At 31.9% G+C, this 21069-nt stretch overlaps 1 pseudogene; it reads left to right on the top strand.

Moving 5' to 3' along the window:
- Positions 1 to 1352: 1352 nt before the first annotated feature.
- On the top strand, positions 1353 to 2382 carry LOC134272935 (uncharacterized; annotated as a pseudogene).
- Positions 2383 to 21069: the final 18687 nt, after the last annotated feature.

Below are 21069 nucleotides of genomic sequence, written 5' to 3'. Positions count from 1 at the left end.
TAATAATAGTTTACAAAATTAAAGTTCTTTTTCCAATTATAAACTCACCGAATTTAAGTCACTAATAATATATATTCTGATTCAATAAACATTTATATCATTTGACTTTCACTACTAATAACTAAAAATGATTATGATATTAATATTGTCTAAGTTTAAAATGTTCAAACAATGTGTCTGTGCTAAACCCAATACTTTTACACTTGTGATACTTAAGGTAGGATTCTTCTCACAAAAAACTGTATTTCTAGTATTTAAAAATTAATAAAATTTTCAAAGAATCAAGAAGACAATTTTACTAAGTGATATGGTATAAGTAATGTTAGTTTTGACCGTTTTATATTAGAGTAAAGGTCAGGTCAAGGTAATTACCTTTTCTCTGGTTATTAAGAATGAAAATAACTGCATCCGTATTTTTCAAAAGATAAAATGTTTTTCGTTTGCATAAAAAGATATTACCATGTAGGATCTTTAAGATAATATAACCAAATTGACTTAAATAGTTTAACAAAAATGGATTTTTCCTAATCCGAATTTTCTCTGTTTTTCTTAATTTTTTAGGATATTTAAGTTATTTTTATGTGCGCCCTTTATTTAACTTTTTCTTATTTTCACATATGGTAAAGCAGTCATATAGAGATACAAAATGATTCAAAAATAAAAAGTTTTGACCGTTTAGTAAGAGAGTAAAAACACTTTCTACGGATTTTTGGCTCATATACATTGTATCTGTACTTAGAGTTGAAGCTTTTAAAAGCTAACATCATTGTAGATTGTTTAGAAATTCATATTTATTTGATATATTTTAAAACTTTAGTTCCTTATTATTAATTTAGCTAACATTTGAAAAATTCTTCTAAGTCTTTGACTATGTAAAAAATTATAACTTAATTCGTAGTTCAGAAAAGAAGATATTTTCATACGCCACCATTCCGCCAAAAATATAGTCCCAATTTGTTTTTGAACACAATATACCATTTCTATTTAAAGTTGTACAATTGTGATGAGTAAAGAAAAATATGGTCTTTTAATCTCTTTCACCTAAATATATAAGACATACATGTATAAGCAAATATACATTGAATATTTCATTTAGTCAGAAACCAGAGAAGAATCCTACCTTAAAATACAATTTACGTATTATTTTCCCATCGGTCTCTTATTTCTCCATTTGATATTTTTATTTTATAGTAAATAAACTTTATGCATAAAAAATACTTCAAAACATACAATAATTCTCGCCTTTGTATTCCCTCCTTTCGTAATGTTTGCTTATAAGAGTTATCGTTCCTGCGGGACGGTATGCACACTTCCGGTAAAGAGTTCCATAGCGCCATATTCCAAACGATGCGATGGAACCACTTCGTAAAGTAGGCACAGACTTGCCGTTATCATTCAATACCACGATGGAAGACATACTTAATTATCATAAATCTCAAATACAAACATTTCTGCGAGTAAGTCACATAAAAGTGAGTGGCAACAAGCTGGATCTCGTCCAACGTGTAGTGAAGGCTATAAAAGATCGTTCATTCACTACGCCCAGTCAAGTACCCCCAAATCAATCGTGTCAAACTTCAAATGTACCTGTACCAGATATAAAGGACCTGCAGTCAGGTTGGGCAGGTAAATCGGATTTGTATCCCAAAATTAAAATTCAAAATGTGGAGAATTATTTGATCCACAGTAGTCTCAGGACTGTCGACGCAAAGAAAATGCAGTGCTATAGGCAATATATTAGAGGATTATTTTTTTTCAAAGAGGGCTACATACATAAGATTGTGATGGATGAGATAACCCTGACAGCGAGTATTGCTATGTACGATCAAATTGTTATCCTTCAATGAAACAGGGTGTGTATGAGCAGTGGATCCTAATGACAAAGAAACCCCCTTTCAACGTCCAGAAAGTAAGTTGCACTTGCCCAGCAGGGTATGAATTACCAGTATTAGCTAAAGAAAAATCACTTTCTTAAATGATATAAATATGCCAAATTAAAATTATGAAATATTTGGATTATTTCTCTCATTATTTATTTAATTATGCATGCATTCATAAAGCAAAAATTCTAATAATGAAGAATTCAATTTTATTTTTAATATGTCAGTGAATAGGCATTATTTAATCAAATTGATAAATGTCATAAACTCTCATAGCTGATATGAATCCATGAATTTGATTATGTTATGTATTTGCAGCCTTGGTGAAGGATGTACCCATGTTGCCGGACTGTTGTTTGCCCTGTAAAGACGCCCTGTTGCAGACGATGATGTTCCATGCACTTCAAAGCCTTGTGAGTGGAATCGACCCAGCAAAAGAAAGAAAGATACTAAACCTGTGCAAGACATGAGTTTTAAGAAGATGAAATTATCTGGAGAAAATGTAAAGAAAAAAAAAAACAATGAATTATAAAGAGATAGCATAAAATTTAGAAACTCATTGTGTGCAAAACTTGGAAATAATTCGTGTGCTGCTATTTTTTACATTCTTCCCCAATGTGCTAATGACAATATTGATGTACAAAGTGACCTCAATATTGCTCATTTTAAAGAAGTAGATACTAGTGATCACATTCTTCACCTTTCGGACAAATATATTGCGTTACAAAAAACTGTTCATGATGAAAATATGTCTCAATCCGATTTTTTGACTTTTATATCCACATGCAGTCAAGAAATAGTTGATGAAATTGAAGTTCGAACTAAAGGGCAACATGACAATCCTTTGTGCGTTTCAGCTCGAGTAGCTCGTGTAACAGCTTCAAATTTTCATGAAATTAAAACAAAACAGGAGGTCCATGGGCCCCCTCGCTCACCTGAGAAGCTTTGAACATTCCGTTCTTTACCAGATTTCTCCCTTGTTGTACATATTGTGACCCCACCCTACCTACCATAGGATGCTTTGATTCAACATAGTAAAACTTTGATTCCCAATTGTGGCCCCACCCTACCCCCGGGGGTGACATGATTAGAACAATTTAGAATCTACATTATCCCAGGATGCTTCCACATACGTTTCTGCTTTTCTGGCTCATTGGTTCTTGCGAAAAAGATTTTTCCTATATATTTCTATGTAAAATTTTGATTCCCAATGGTGGCCCAGCCAAACCCCCGGGGATCATGATTTGAACAATTTAGAATCTGCACTACCTAAGAATGCTTCCACATAAGTTTCAGCTTTTCTGGCCCAGTGGTTCCTGAGAAGAAGATTTTTAAAGATTTTTCCTATATATTTCTATGTAAAACTTTGATTCCCCATTGTGGCCCCGCCCTATCCCCGGGGGTCAAGATTTTGACAATTTAAAATCTACACTACCCCAGGATGCTTCCACATAAGTTTCAGCTTTTCTGGCCCAGTGGTTCTTGAAAAGATTTTTTAATGACCCCACCCTATTTTTGTCTTTTCTTGATTATCTCCCCTTGTGAAGGGGACTTGGCCCTTCATTTTCACAATTTAAATTTCCCTTCATATATGGATGCTTTGTACAAAGTTTGGTTAAAATTAGCCCAGTGGTTCTTGAGAAGATGTCGAAAATGTGAAAAGTTTACAGGCGGACAGACGGACGGACGTACGGACGGACGACGGACAAAATGTGATCAGAAAAGCTCACTTGAGCCTTCGACTCAGGTGAGCTAAAAAGACTCCACAAATCGGATAACATCATATGTAGACTCTTAGGTCAGGTAAACCTATAGAAAAAAGTGCTGTGCATTGGGGGATTAAGCAAGAACCCATTGCTAAAAAAAGGTATATAGCTTACATGAAATTGAAAAAAATACAGAATGTCATTGTTGAAGATATGGGACTGGATTTGTATACACATTGCTCTTACGTAGGTGCAAGCCCTGATAGCTTAGTGAAGTTTGAAAAGCACAAATATCTTCTGGAAGTAAAGTGTCCTTTTTAATGGAGACAGTGTACTATTTTAGAAGCGTGCAAGGATAAAACATGTTGTTGTTATGTTGATGATACAAATACAATTCAGCTGAAGAAAAGTCATAAATATTATACCCAGGTGCAGGGTCAAATGGGTGTATGTCAAAGGAGAGATGTGATTTTGTTATTTATACGATCAAAAACTTTTTAGTCATCCCCATCCAAGTTGATAACTCTTTTTGGGAATCATTACTCAACATGCTCAAGAAGCTTAAAAAATTCTACATTGAAGAGTTCTTTCCAAATTTGAAAAACTAAGACGAAGTTCTATGATCTTTGGAATTGCATCATTTTGTGTAGAATGATATTAAATCATAGTGTATGCATATATCCATTTTTTATTTCCTTTAATATCATGTGTCATTTGACAATATTGACATTGTTGAACCTTGTTTTCATCCTTAGTGACAAAGCATGAGTGAAACTTCAATAAAGAGTTTACAGTTTTGGTACACTTATTTTCTTTGTATACATTGTTTAAAGATCTGTTTTACATCAGATATAGAATGCATATACATTATTCACTGTGTTTCTGTAAATATTGGTTATTTAGATACACCATACTTTTAAATGTATAAAATTGTTAACTGTTAAAAAACCTGTGTATTTGTTGTTATTTCCCCCTGGCTTAAAATAATTGCATAAAGAGTTTGATAATTCCATCCTGACAGAATAATATGACAATGAAAAGTGTGTGTCCACACAGTTGAGACATGTGCAGCAAAGAACTCTGAACTGTTTAAAGAGGTCTGGACCTATGCAAGGGGTTAATTGTAGGGATAGTTATGAGTAAAAGAAAAATATGGCAAATTATGCCTTTCATGAGAACTTTAAATTGATCAATCCAAAATTAAAAACAATATTTTTATACATGCTGGTACATGTATGAATAAACATGTATCATACACCAGATAGACTTAATTCAAATTTTCTATCACTTATAAATATTCATTAATTGAGGAATTTAATTAGAAATTTGCAGATAACTCTTTTGAGAAGCATTTTTGAAAAAAAAGTATTTTAATTTTGGTCTTCTCGACCTTTACAACATTTTATAATACAATAAAGATTTTGACTTAAGCTTAAGATTTTTAATGATCCCGGGAAATTGGTACATGTATATGTAAAATGTACACATGTGATACTGTTTATATTAAAGTAAGATTAAGAAATAAAATTAAAGTAAAAAATTTTTTTCAGTTTTTTATAAAACATTTCATGTTCTGACAAAGCGTAAGTACCAGTAATTTATTCAGACAACAGGGGTTGTAGAAGGTTAGTAAGAGCAGTACACACAAAGAATATTTGGTCAGCAAAGTCACTTATTGCTAAAGGCATAATACCCTGTAAAATTCTAAAATTCTTTATCTGTTCCATCTTGCATTCTACATGAATTCTCGCTGAAGCTATTCTACGAGTAGTTTCTACTTCACCCCTACTAAACTGGAGTTTTGATTTAAAAGGCGGACAATAAAGTTTAACACCTTTACATTTCAAATCTTTAGCTATATGAATAAAACATTTGTCAACCATGAAGGCATCTCCTCTCTTAAGATGATGTATCAAACCACAATTTCTAGTAATTGCAACATCAGAAGATGATCCTGGCAAGAGTTTTGAAATAAAAACTACAACTCCTGTCATACTCACTCCAACCAATGCTTTGAATGTGTCGTGTGATGTGTAATTAGTAATAGTCTGGGACTTGTTTTCTGAAGAAGATGGACTTTGGATGAAAATCTCAGTGGAGTCTAAAACTTCACGTGTGTCTGAAAAATTTTTGAAACATTTAGGAACATGTAGCTTCAAAACTTCAAGCTCTTGCAAGAAAACAAGAGATTGCATGCACTCACACATAAAGAGTATCCTGGAATTGAAAATTTTTGACACAGCACTTGAAGACAGTTTTAAACGGAATTCAAGATCTTTCATCAGTAATCCTAATCTAAGTCTCATCAGCACTAAAAAAATTCATCTATTCTTCTCAGTTTTCTTTTACGACCTAACTTATTATTATTCATTGTGCCCAAAACCTCTGTTGACAGCTTGTCGGCTCCTTGTTCCATAAGCGAATAAAATACTGAGAAAAAAGTGCCACTGTCGGTCATTCCTGTGTAAAACATCATCAACTCATTAGAACGTTGTATAGACTCAATCGTAATCTCCGGTACGTTCGTATCTATTCCAACGGAAACTAAGGACTGTGAAAAGGTTCGGGTCTCTTTGGACATATTTCCTGATCAACTGGGTTCTTCATGTGCCATCAAATCAACCAATTCACTAGCAGAATACCTAAAAATTTAATATAAAACAGTTTCAGAAGTTCAGTCCATTAACTGGGTCAGCTTAAAAAATTACATTATCATGATTATATGTCAACTCATATAAAAAAATCATCCAGGAGATATTCTGATACAGTAAACATTCTTCTAAATGTAAACAAACTCAATGTAATTAATAAATTAAGAAGGGATTGGGAAGTGGGTGCTGCATTCATGAGCACCATACTGTTAATTAAAATAGTTGCCTATAAACACTTCATATAAACGATAAATATGGGTTTATAAGACTTCATAATGATTATGGTTTTTAATCCATAAGTCCATTATTATTATTTTTTACAGTATTAGAAAGCAACTGAATGCTACATGTACAGTGTAGTACTCATGAGTGGTGATTCAATATCCCTGCTTAGTCTGTGGTATTAACTGAATTGTCTGCACGTTCTGGGCCACTGCATATTCTCTTGGGTGGATCCCTTCTTACGAGTATCTTTTTCTGTTTTTGAGGCAAGTTTTCGCTCGGTATTTTATTTCTGTCCTGGGAAGTTGGCCCGACACCATCTTTGAAATGATCTGAGCACACACGAGTATAACTAGTTGGCTACCAGTTTTTTCTACTGATCAAGCGAATCCACGAACGTCTTGTGTACAATTCTTTAGGAAGTTTATGTAAAGTTACTTGCCTTCAAAATGAACCAACGCTGCCACTAAAATTGTGACATTTCGTGACACAACAATAATATTTCCCCATGTTTTTCTTTGCTTCATAGCCTTACCGGAAGTTTATATACCGTCCCGCAGGAATGATAACTCTTACAAGCAAACATTACGAAAATCCGGAATTAGCAAACAGTTTACATATCCACCTCTGTCGCCTTGTGTCTAAACGTTTTGCACCCCTGTCCTCATTCACACGTGCGTGGCCGCACCGAGCCGCGGGCATGTCGGTGTTAAAAATACATCGTACATGCAGATTCTTCTCAAAATCAAAAGAACGGAAAGTATATATAAAAGTTCAAGTACCAATTCACGTAACGTAACGGGATATAATTCGAAGAAGTTAAACCTGCATTCTCATCATCAGATCTACTTAGAAAATGGAAACACACTTGTCCCTGCGATTTCTAAACAGACATACTGAACCCTCAATTGAGAATATCAATAAAGGATTATTAAAATACCCAGTGCATTTTCTGGTACATTTTAGAATTAAAAAAAAAAAACATTTATTGTTCATTCAAACAGGTAGCATGTAAGCTTTGTATAGCTTAACCTTTTTCTATTAAAGTTTGTTAACTATCCTCATTTGACTTAGCTAGCTGAATTTTGGCTTAATTTTTTTTTTAAAGTAGAATTGAAACAAAACAATCATTACTAAGACCTACAAATTCTTTTATCAGACCTCTTATAATATAATAAACCTATTAACCCATAAATATGATTACCACAACCTAGATTATCAGGTCACAGTTGATGAAAAACAAGCTAATTCAGATAATCTTGTACGATAAAAGAAAAACATGCGCAGTTTGGGGGGGGGGAGTTAAACGGGGTTATGGTTTATAACATTTAATTGCAAAAACTCAAAACCTTCTTGAGATATTGACTGCAAATTTTTTACACACAGTCATACAGAAGTATGATTTTATGACCTTGACTTTTTTTTTAACCTCAAAATACATAGGAGAATTCCTTACGCCATATATATGTCCATAGGGAGTTGTGGTATAAAATTTCATTGCAAAAGCTCAATGGCTTATAGAGATATCGTGCGAAAACAAAAGTGTTTAAAACAGACAGAATTTCTGAATTTAATACCTTGACCTAAACATTAAGAGGGGTCTTCCATTGGCCATATAAGGTGTTGTGTAAAATTTCACTGCAAAAGCTCAAAGACTTTACGGAATATCGCGGGAAAGTGAAAGTGTTACAGACAGACATAACTCAGATAGACGGACAGACAGACTGAAATTAGTATCCTCTAATTTCAGCGTGGTACAACAAACGAGCAAGCTTAGCCAGTTGTGTTTTCTTTCCGAAGTATCTGTTGTATGACTTAACAAGTCAGTTCGCTAATTACGTGTAGCATCGGGATCGAAATGATTTGTGGTGAAAGCGAAAGAAAAAAAAGTAAAAACTGAACAACTAAAAATATGTAATAAACCAATGTTTGTCAACTTTGTGCTGTAGATTTATTTACATAAGTAAAATACCTTCAAGATATTTAATAAAGAGCTTCAATTGAGCGTCAAACACTACGTATACGTAATATGAATTCATCCAACTGTTTGCTTCGCTGCGTAGAACACATGATCAGGTGCGAACCGGTCAAATTACTGCGAACCAGGGAAATTCCAGTTTGATTTGAATTTACAGATAACCGTGGAGTCTAATAGGGATTTGTTGGTTTATAATCTATATTGATTTCACTGAAATAAAATTAGCAGGAGTGATTTACTGCAGAATCACCTCCCAGAATTCCAAGAATTCCAGGTCACGCAAGCTCATTGGAAGTTCTTCGTACCATATATAGGGCTTGCTTGATTGGTAGCTTGAATTTTTGGAATTGGCAGAATTACAATCAAGTTCATCGGAATTCAATTCCGGCACAGTTCTATCAATCCCGTGTTGAGAGCTGGTGTGAACGGAATTAAAGATGGCGACAACTGTGTACATTTTCTGAGATTGAGATTAAAACATGTATGCAGTTTACCCTGTATTTGGACCCTAATACAGTCCTATAGACCTATTTGCAAATTAAAATTAAATTTACTAATGTTCTCGTAATATTATTCAAATCATGTTAATTGTTATAAGTTCATCTACGAGCTGCACACAGCAAACATCATGATATTCTGTTCTTCACAACATTTACTCGCACTTTCATCCTCCATTGTGTCTAAAAATTACAATAAATCATTTAATAGGAAGAAATTCTTTATTTGTCGAGCTGCAGCCATGTTATGACTAATTCCGATTACAGTTTTACTTGTTTGGTAGAATTTTTTGAACTCTCAGAATTGAAATCTGACTTTACAATCAAGCACACCCATAGTCAACCCACGGGCTGACTAATAAATGGAAATTGGCTTTGAAATCATGCCGACTCTTTCATATTATTTTATTTCACTCTATCTCATGCTTGTTTTAATCAATCGTAACAGCTTGTGCATTAATTAATTTCAAGTTTTATGCCTAATGACACATGCATGATAAGTGACGTTTCCAATAAACGGGAAAAACCGGAAAATTGAATTAAGCACTAAGTCTTTTGAGATTGCAGTTCTTTACTACTTACAGTGCCCGCATCGTTATTCTTTACAATTCTATCGTGTTCTATCGTGCGTGTATCCTATCGTATCGTGCGTGTATCCTATCGTATCGTGCGTGTATCCTATCGTATCCTATCGTATCGTGTTTTCCGTTTATCAGGTTTTGCGTTTTCTATCGTGTTTTGCGTTTATCGTGTATATTCGGAAACCCTCGCTTTTTATCTTTACTATGTAAAGAAACTACTGAGCTATTCCGAGTTTCTTTTTCGTTTTGTTAATAAAATAAGATTAATTCAACCGAAAAAGAGAAAGTAAAGATTCATCCCTTTCTTTTTCATCGATATAAGAAATATTAAAGCGTAGAAGGAAAAAATAATTAATCGCGTATTTCATGAATGAATAAATTGATTTATTAATAAATAATTAATTAAATAAATAAAATAATTACATCATGGTAAAGCAGAGAGTAATTGTCAAAATTTAAACAGTAACTCTATTTTTCGGAAATGAAATTATAAGTAGGTCGATCACCTGGTCTATTTCTTTAGAAAATAATTTATCGAATTGTATGATTTATTTTGTCAAAATTACATACTATTTAATACGATTTTCTCAAATGAATCAGGGTTACCGGAGAAAGATTTTTGGTAGGTTACGATGTTCCCGTACACAAAAAGCAAATAAATAAATAATAAGCAGGATATTGAAATGTATCTTTTTTCATGCAATATTCTGTTTTCCTTGTTTATCGTCTGATAACGTTAGGAATATGTTTACGTGTCTGACAATTATTTAAAGTCTTGATGTTAAAAATATAATATAACATAAGACAATGATCCAGATGATTTTAATAACGATTTTGGCCGTATACGTTCAAATTTTAAATTTATTTTTTAAAGCTAATTATACATTCCTTGACATATGTCTAAATTAATAAAAGAAATCAAAATTATAAAATATACTGCATGAAAATATTCTACCCAATTTATCACACCATGGCTGTTACCATAAAATAGAAGATTTTCATTAATTTTATCTGGCATTAGATAACATAAAAATAATATATACATGTACAGGGGAAAACATGAAGTTTTTTTAACAGCCTACCTTTTCGGCGTGGAAATAAACTCAAAATATAATCCAGCGGGATGCCAAAAATCAAAATAAATCGAAGACCTTTCCTTACAAGAAAACTGACACGTATATGTAGCTCTCTTATTAGCACACAGTCTTCCTGTGCGGTCAACCACCCCCTCCCCCTTCTCCCCTAACTGACACCTCGGCCCGTGTGTGTGATCACCGTCCACATACCTGTACTGATTTCTCACCTGGGGTCAATTAGTAACCTCGAATACTACCTGGTTTTAATGAAACGCATCTACTTATTTACGGAATTTTGTTCCTAACTTGTTTGAACAATTTTATCAAAGATTTAATTCAAAATATATTAAATAATTGTACAATTTATGGATTAAAAAAACATCTTGAATGTTAAATAAAAATTCAAATAAATCAATTTAATGAAATGAAGTCCCTAAACTCACTCCGTTGATTTTTTTTTTTTTTCATTTCGTACGTTTCCATTATGTTTATGTAAATAAGTCTTTTAATAAACTTTAAAAAATATACTGTACTTATGGTACATGCACTTTCGGGTCATCGGGTTTTCTACGTAATACGGACAAAATTAATTCTAGGAAACAATTTCATTGATCGTAGAAACGGATGAAATAGTTCTAACATTCTAAACTATGAAAATTAGCTCGCAATATTTTTTTAACGGTATCTTACTATAAAAATGAAACAAAAGGAGTCGTCTGATCCGCCGTGACCATGCAAGACTAATAAATACACCGAATCAATTGATAGTATTAATCGATTTTATTCCATACGTATATAATTTTATTTAAGAATTCAATATTATATTTGGCTATTTGGTTAGATCTTGTAGATCTAATTTTAAATTGGTGGCGGACTTTCAAAATACCGCCCTTCGAATATGCCTAATATGAGATTACCGGATCAGTGTAAAATGATTTTTAAGGTTTAATAATTCATTTGCCGAAATAAACCTATTTTTTTTATTATTCGAAACAGTACACACAGAGTTAAATAGCAATGATTTATAATTATTTAGTCAGAAAAGTCGCATTTCACTCTTTTAATATTTGTTAATTATTTTTCCTGTTTTGTATTGTAAAGAAGAAAGTATTTAATCATTCAATGTTCGTTAATAAATACGAGATTTTAAGTATCTGTAATGTAAAATGTTTACATGTACATAAGTCAGTGCTTAGCGTAAACGTACATGTGCAGTTGTAGCAGATTCAAATTCTCATTGCACAGTTTACATGTATTAATGCAGAGCGCCATTATTTTAATAATTATTTAGATTTCTATTCAGGAAATTTTATTTTCTTGAACTGTTACGTTCTTGATAGATCTATCATGTTAAATTTATTAATTTTTTTAAAGCCGTTTTCTTTAAACCTATCTTTCGGCTGGTCTTCTACTTGTATTTTTTCTAAGATATTAATATTTAATTGCGATTTTTGGATACATCGCAGATTGTAAGCTTTAGACATTAGATACAAATATTTAATTTATTGCGTAAATTTCTTCCGTGAAGTAACTTGGTACTTGTAGATAAATTTATTTGATAGAAAATTAAAATGTATATTTTTTATAAATAATAAATCTGTTTATAGAGTTTCAAAATTCACACCCTTGAGAAGAAATAAAAAAAAATACAGTCTCCATTTCATGAAAATCCATTTAATCACTGTCAATTTTTATATATATAAATAAACAACTTTTGTAAAATTAATACAGAGATCTCAGGTTATTTTATAATAATTAAATGTACTTTATAGTTTAGATTTGAAGCTCTGCAAGTATTTAAATTAAAATATGATTTAATTTAAATAATCTTTAAATTTAATTCAAAATAATCTTTTTCGTCTTGTCAGAAAACGTTCCGCATTTTGAAACAATCCTATCAGGTTTTGCGTTTATCCTATCGTGAAGATCGTTTATCAGGTCTATCGTGTTTTGCGTTTATCGTGTTTTGCGTGTATCGTGTTTTGCGTTTATCGTGTTTTGCGTTTATCCTATCGTGCGTGTATCCTGTCCTATCATGCGTGTATCCTATCGTATCGTGCGTGTATCCTATCGTATCGTGCGTGTATCCTATCGTATCGTGTATCCTGTAAAGAATAACGATGCGGGTACTGTAACTTAACATGTTATTGTTTTCGTCGAATACACAGAATATTTCAATAGCACGATTTTACGGGTACATTCTTGTACATGTTATTTAAATTATGTACATGTATACTCTTTTACATAGAAAAGCGGCCAAAATATATGCATCCCGGGCTTTCAGAATACGATTTTTAAAATAAGAAAAAAAATCATTACCGTCTTTCAATCATTATCTCTAATATAAATATCAATTAAATTCTTTTCTTACTTATTGTGTTTCTGTTAATTGGGGTACATATGTGCTTAAATTATCGGTTCGCTCTTATATTGGGTTATTTAATAACGGTATTAACCTCCTTCTGGTCAGTCATTGTTAATCTTCTAAGCCGAAAATGTCAATCGGTTGATTTGTTTAGGTATTTATACATGTAGTTTGGGGCTGGTGTTGAATTCCAAGAGAAAGTGACAACCTATTTTTTATGTAAACCAATAATCATACACGACATTTTTTTTATTTACTAGTTGTCAAATGAATGAAAAACAAGATCTACATCGATTAATATAGTACCCGCATCGTTATTCTTTACAGAATACACGATACGATAGGAAACACGCACGATACGATAGGATACACGCACGATACGATAGGATACACGCACGATACGATAGGATACACGCACGATAGGATAAACGCAAAACACGATAAACGCAAAACACGATAAACGCAAAACACGATAAACGCAAAACACGATAGACCTGATAAACGATCTCCACGATACGATAAACGCAAAACCTGATAGGATTGTTTCAAAATGCGGAACTTTTTCTGACAAGACGAAAAGATTATATTGTTTAGTTACTGCAATATCTTAATTTAAATACTTACACAGGTACAAATCTAAATTATAAAGTACATTAAATTATTAAAATGAAAAAAATTGAGATCACTGCTAATTTTACAAAAGTTGTTTATTTATTTTAATTTTTTGGCAATGATTAAATGAAATATTATGAAATGGAGACTGCATTTTCTTTTTAAATTTCTACACAAGGGTGTGGATTTACGATTATTTGCATAAATATTGAAATTCTAATCTTAAGGTTGAACTTTGACTCCTTTAATTATGGATATTTTAACATACATGTAATTGTTGCACAAAAATCCCTTACATAATTATGTGCTGTTTCTCACGGGTACTTTTATAGATTTATGAAACTCTATAAATAGATTTATTATTTATGAAAAAAATTTACATTCTTACCTAATAAATTTATCTACAAGTACTAAATTTTTTCACGGAAGAAATTTGCACAATAAATTAAATATTCGTATTTAATGTCTAAAGCTTACAATCTGCGGTGTATCCAAAAATCGCAATTAAATATTAAAATCTTAGGATACAATACATGTAGAAGACCGGCCGAGAAAAAGGTCCAAAGACATTGGCTTTAAAGAACTATATAGTTCAAGAAAATTCCTTGGTAGAAATCTAAATAATTGTTAATATAATGGCGCTCAGCATTAATACATGTAAACTGTGTCAACAGAACATGAATCTGCTACAATTGCACAAGTACATGTACATGTACGTTTACGCTAAGTTCTCTCTTATGTACATGTAAACATTCATATATCAGATACTTAAAACCTCGTATTAATTAACTAATATTGAATGATAAAATACCTTTTTTTCCTTTATAATACAAAACACAAAAATTTATAAACAAATATTAAAAGGGTGAAATGCGACTTTTCCGACTAAATATTTATAAATCATTTCTATTAAACTTTGTGTGTACTGTTTCTAATGCAAATGAATTATTAAACCCTGAAAATTATTTTAGACTTACTCGGTATTCTTATATACGGCAAATTCGAAGGGTGCGATGTTGAAAGTCCGGCCGTAACCAATTTAAAATTAGATAAACATGATCTAACCAAATAGCCAAAAACAATATTGACTTCTTAAATAAAGTTATATACGTATGGAATAAAATCGGTTAACACTATAAATTGATTCGGCGCAATACATTTACTCGGACTTTTTTTTATTATAATAGTAAAACACCGTTGAAAAAAATTAATGCGAGCAAATTTTCATAGTTTCGAATGTTACAACTATTTCAATCTTTTCGATCAAAGAAATTGTTTCCTAGCTAGAATTAATTTTGTCTGTAACCCGATGAAAACCCGGTGATCCGAAAGAAAACCCGATGATCCGAAAGTTTATGTACCATAATTTAGTGCAGTATTTCTTCTTTTTTTTCCAATCATGAAAGTACTAGTATTTACATAAACATCGTACAAATAAAATAAATCAGCGGATTGAGTTAAGGGACTTTGTTTCATAAAATTGATTTATTAGATTTTTTTATTTAAATTCAAGCAAGGAAATGATTTTTTTTTTAAATCCATAAATTGTACAATTTATATTTAAATAATTGATTTAAAAAATCTTTTATGAATTTACATGTAGTTCACACAAGGTATGAACAGAATCCCGAAAATAGATACTGTTTGACACAAGGTGAGAAAGCAGTTCAGATATGTTGACGGTGAACACACACGGGCCGAGCTGTCATTTAGGTGGATAGGGGAGAAGGGGGAGGGGTGTTGACCGCACAGGAAGGCAGTGTGCTGATTAGAGAGGCACACATACGTGTCAGTTTTATGGCAAGGAAAGCTATTTGATTTGACACTCAGGTGCATAATATTTTCAGTTTATTTCAACGCCGGAAAGGTAAGATGTTAAAAGTCATCATTTTTTTCCTGTTTATTATTTTTAGATTATTAAAATCCAGATAAAATTAATGAAAAAACTTCTATTTTATAGTATCTGCCATGGTTTGATAAATCGGGTAGAGCATTTTTAAGTATTACATTTTATAATTTTGATTTTTATTATTTAGACATATTAAGGAATTTAACTAATTAGATAGTGATACAAAAAAGTTTAAAAAATTGAGTCTATATGGACAAAATCAGTGCAGTTATCTGGATCTATTTTTAAATGCTTAGTTATAATTATTTTTTTTTTTTAATCAAGATTTTAAATAATTGTGCATACATGCAGATCAGAGGTGAAAACACATTCCTAATAGTACCAGAGCATTGATTGGGAGAAAATGAATATTGCATTTAAGATACACATTAATCCTCTGCTAATTATTATTATTATTTTTTCTGGGGGGTAAGTTGCTTGACTATGATATGATTATTTTCCTAATTTAATTAATTATTAATTATTTTATTTATTAATTATATTATTTATATTTTTATTCTTTTCCTTCCACGCTTAAATATTTTTTTTAATGATGAAAAACCTAAGGGAAAAACATCCTTTTCTCTGTCTTGGTTAAAATAATCTTATTTTAGTTAACAAAACGAAAAAGAAACTCGGAATACCTCGGTAGTTTCTTCCTGTAGTAAAGGTAAAAAGCGAGGGTTTCCGAATATACACGATAAACGCAAAACACGCACATTACGATAGGATACACGCACGATAGGACACGATAGATCTGTAAAGAATAACGATGCAGGTACTGTATCTGTGACTTAACTTTCCTATTTTCTTAATTTAAATGTTAAGGATATCCGATCCTCAAACAGGAAGGATAACTCCAAAAATTAATATTTAAATTGAAATGCATCAAAGTGAAGTTTGAAAATGACATTTTTCCATGCAACAATTTCCATTTCATTCATCTTTATAAGATTCAAGGTTTTTGGAATTTACAAAAGGTCTTATACAAGATGGCATTTATACCCCATAAAAGGAAAAAAAATACAGTTTTAGAGATATAAGATTTTCATGAATCCGGCCTTAGATACCAATGCTTATTAGCATGATATGAAATAAGAAGTGATTTGTGGTGTCTTGCAACGATAGCAAAATCCTTCTACACTTTGTATGATAGAATTCATAAAAATACCAAACAAGTAAACATTGATGTAACCATCAATTGTCGCCCGGGAAATATATGAAGTAAACAATGGAAATGAGTCTTGATCATCAAACCGCTTTGATATGTGTTAAAAGGCATGCGTCTAATTGATGGCGACGATAGTCGCGAATACTTTGAAAACTTATAGTCGGATAAAAATCAAACAAAAACGATACCATTTTAAACTTGATCAATTCCTCATGTAAATGTTGGCTGCATAAAATATAAATTGAAGTTAGACACACGCAACACCTTTATTCAAAAATGTTTTATTTTTCAATTTTAGAATATAAAACATGAACTATGCAGAGTACGTTTTTATGCGAGAAGTAAAATTCGATGTTCTAAAAAAAGGGATCTGTCGTTTTTTCGATAGTAAATGATAAGCAACTTTATATATTAAATATGTAAAGCATATCTATTTTTACATATTCACTTTATGGAAGTAAATATATTATTTATCTCGTAATTTAGAAAGGGAAAGAACATTCTGATTAACAATCTTTTTAATATTTAGAAAACCTTTAATTCCGAATAACTTTTCCCACCTCAATCACCATACACCAACACTTAAACTTATATGTATGAAGCAGCCCGGTCCTCCGGGCTGCAATAAGTATAAAAATCATGCCAATTTCCCTGAATGCCTGGAAACCTATCGTTTTTATCCTAAAATATACTTGTTATTCAATTTGCAATTAGAAAATGTATTGCTGATACATGTATTCCAATTCGCTTTTTCTGCAAAAATATTGCAGATTTGACAATTTTCCCTATATAATATGAGTAACTTTAATCTTGAACGTTAAAGAAATACTGTGGATAAATTTATATAACTTTGCGGATTCAGAGATACTTTTATGAGTATGTTTATTAATAATTACTTAACTGCTAATTCTATAAACATGAGGATCTGACTACCTTAAATGTCTTTTATTTTATTTCTAAAACCTAAAAAAGAATGTAATGATTTCTATGTTCACTGGAGTGGTCGATTGATCGACGAAGTGTATACTATTTATTTAAGTCTCTCTTTAAGGAGAGGTACCAGTTTTCGATATATCTTATTTTCGGAATTTTGTATTGCATTTTCGACAATGAATAATATTTTTAACATTTATTTTTTCATTCTGAATTTTGGACAATATATATATCCAGCAATTTTCTGTTAACAAAAAGATGGAATTAAAAGTTTACTAGGATATAAACAAGAGACCCATGGGCCACATCGCTCACCTGAGAAGCTTTGACCATTCTGTTCTTTACCAGATTTCCCCCTTGTTATACATAATGCATCCCCACCCTACCCCACTGATCATAATTTAGACATTTTGAAATCTACGTCACTCCATGATCCTTCCATGGGCACATATGTTTCAGCTTTTTTGGCCCAGTGGTTCCTGAGAAGAAGATTTTCAAAGATTTTTCCTATATATTTCTATCTGAAACTTTGATTCCCTATAATGGCCCCACCCTTCCCCCAGGGGTCATGATTCCTACAATTTAGAATTTACACTACCCCAGAATGCTTCCACATAAGCTTCACTTTTTCTGGCCCAGTGGTTCTTGAGAAGAAGATTTTCAAAGATTTTTCCTATATATTTCTATATAAAACTTTGATTCCCCATTGTGGCCCAGCCCTTCCCCCGGGGCTCATGATGTGAACAATTTAGAATCTACATTATACAAGGATGCTTCAACATAAGTTTCAGCTTTTCTGACCCAGTGGTTCTTGAGAAGAAGATTTTCAAAGATTTTTCCTATATATTTATATATAAAACTTTGATTCCCCATTGTGGCCCCGCCCAACCCCCGGGGATCATGATTTGAACAATTTAGAATCTAAATTATACCAGGATGCTTCCACATAAGTTTCAGCTTTTCTGGCCCAGTGGTTCTTGAGAAGAAGATTTTCAAAGATTTTTCCTATGAATTTCTAAGTGAAACTTTGATTCCCTATAATGGCCCCACCCTTCCCCCAGGGGTCATTATTTGTACAATTTAATATCTACACTACCCCAGGATGCTTCCACATAAGTTTCAGCTTTACTGGCCCAGTGGTTCTTGAGAAGAAGATTTTTTAATGATCCAACCCTATTTTTGTCTTTTACTGATTATCTCCCATTGCGAGGGGATATGTCCCTTCATTTTAACAATTTAAATTTCCCTTCACCGAAGGATGCTTTGTACCAAGTTTGGTCAAAATTGGCCAGTGGTCCTTAAGAAGAAGTCGAAAATGTGAAAAGTTTACATACGGACAGACAGACGGACAGACAGCTGGACAGACAGACAGACGGACGGACGACGGACAAAATGTGATCAGAAAAGCTCACTTGAGCTTTCGGCCCAGGTGAGCTAAAAAAGAAGGGCAGAGAATTTATACATGTACGATGTACATTGTACTTATCGTAACGGCTTTCGAGCAACGAGGGATAAAATATGGAGAAAGTGATCAGTATTCAAGCTGAAAAGACCATGCATTGAAATAATACAAATCAGGAGAGATGGAGTCAGGTACATGTACTATGAACCCTTTTCATGCCAGCACCTATTCCGACACGAGACCTTGAGTCCAGTCTCATCCATAGGATTGGTCTATACACGTCGTTTCATAAGTCTCCAAATTTCACATAAAACATTTCAATGAACTTTTGATGCACCCCAATAAAAATGGCCGGGCATATGTTTGTCATGTCCGTCTTCCATCTTTCCGTCTGTCCCTCCGTCCCGCTTTGCGTTTAGCTCAGTTCAAACCTCAATTTCAAAGAAACTTTTCATTTTTTTTTATATAAAACTTCCTATGTTGATAAATATTGATGAGAGCTATTTTCCTGCATCAACATATTTTGTCTTTGATCTTTCCTTTTAACTTTACCTCACCTTTTTAAAATTTGTTTAACGTAGAACCTACGTCGTATGACATCCTAACTTGTGAATGTGTTAGCCTGTACTAGATCCATTATGACGTCATTATTAATTCAATGTCACTTTTCCCGTATTTTACAGCTTCAATAGAAATTGTAGAAAACACTGCATTTTGAAATTCGAATAATACTTTTTAAAATCATGCCGAAATAATTTTAATTTAATTTATATATTTTGGTTATAATGCTTAATGACAATATATTTCTGGAATTAGATAAACCTGTCGGAACCTATCATTTACTAGATCCTGACCTTAATATATTAAGTTGAAAATTGCAAATCCAAGACTATCTTGTGTAATGAAATTACAATTTATACAACTTACTTAATAATGTGAATGGTATGTAACCATTTTCTAGTAATGCAGAAATATTTAGAAATCTTTAGTTGTCAACTAAATAGTGTAATATCTTGATGAAATGTGTCGAAGTCAAAAATGTATGTGTTGTCGATTGTGTGATAGTGTGTACATTTTTGTGATATCTTTCAAGAAATGATGTGCATTCCTTTTCATAATTATTCGTTATTCATTCATATTCTTGGTGTTTGATTGCAATTTTAAATATTCTATTACATTTGATCTTTTTAAATAAAAAGTACAATTTTTGAAAACCATTTTTAATCTGAAAGTAACCCCAAAACAGTCATTTAATTATTTTAAATAATTATATCTCGTGTGAGTGCAAAAAGGTCAAGAATATTAGTATTGGTAAATAACCCATCTCTTATAAGTTAGAGGCGAAAGGTATATATTTTAATCACTTTTTGTAATCATTGGGGTATGTTCTTCATCATATTAAAGATTGAAAACATTGTGACAAAGACTTCTAAAAAATATTTACAAATGTAGGGTTGAAAATTGACTATAAAATAGAGTTCATATGCCTATTTCTTTTTAAATGAGGACTTATCTTTTATGTCAATTGAATAAAAAAGAAATTATTCGTGAGAAATATTTCTTATTATTGTTCAGTTAATAAACTCTATAAACGACGATGTTTTAGGAGGTATTTTTGTGATTTTTCATATTCTCTTCTTGACAAGTACTCCTAAAAATAACTGAAAATGTTTAGTCGCAGTGTGTAATTACCACACCAAGTTACCAGGCTGTACTTGATTTAAAAACAAGGAAACCTATCATGAGCTTTTAACTGATTGTTAAGCAAGTACTAATTTATCATTTTGAAAAGTTTGAAAATCTTGTGACAAAGACTTTTCCGACATAGGTTCTACCTTAAAGAAACCATTCAAGAAAGTATAATCAAACTTCATGTGCCGACATGTACTGATATGTGCCGATAAGTACTAGGCTTCACGTACATTGTATGTAACTGCATCAAATTTTTTTTTACCTTTAGTTTGACTTTATCCTAACTTTTCTCATGTTACTTTTTAACTCATTTAGAAACAAACTATTCAAGACTGAGTATTCATTTACTTTCCATGGTGATATATACTGATGTAAGCTATTCAACTGCATCATTATTTTTTTTTTACTTTGACCT

This window comes from Saccostrea cucullata, unplaced genomic scaffold (assembly GCF_032062105.1).
Source record: "Saccostrea cucullata isolate Sc308-1 unplaced genomic scaffold, CSIRO_AGI_Scuc_v1 ctg7905, whole genome shotgun sequence".
In the NCBI taxonomy this organism is placed as follows: domain Eukaryota; kingdom Metazoa; phylum Mollusca; class Bivalvia; order Ostreida; family Ostreidae; genus Saccostrea; species Saccostrea cuccullata.
Note: the sequence above shows the minus strand (reverse complement) of the source record. Positions and strands in the feature narration are given on the sequence as shown.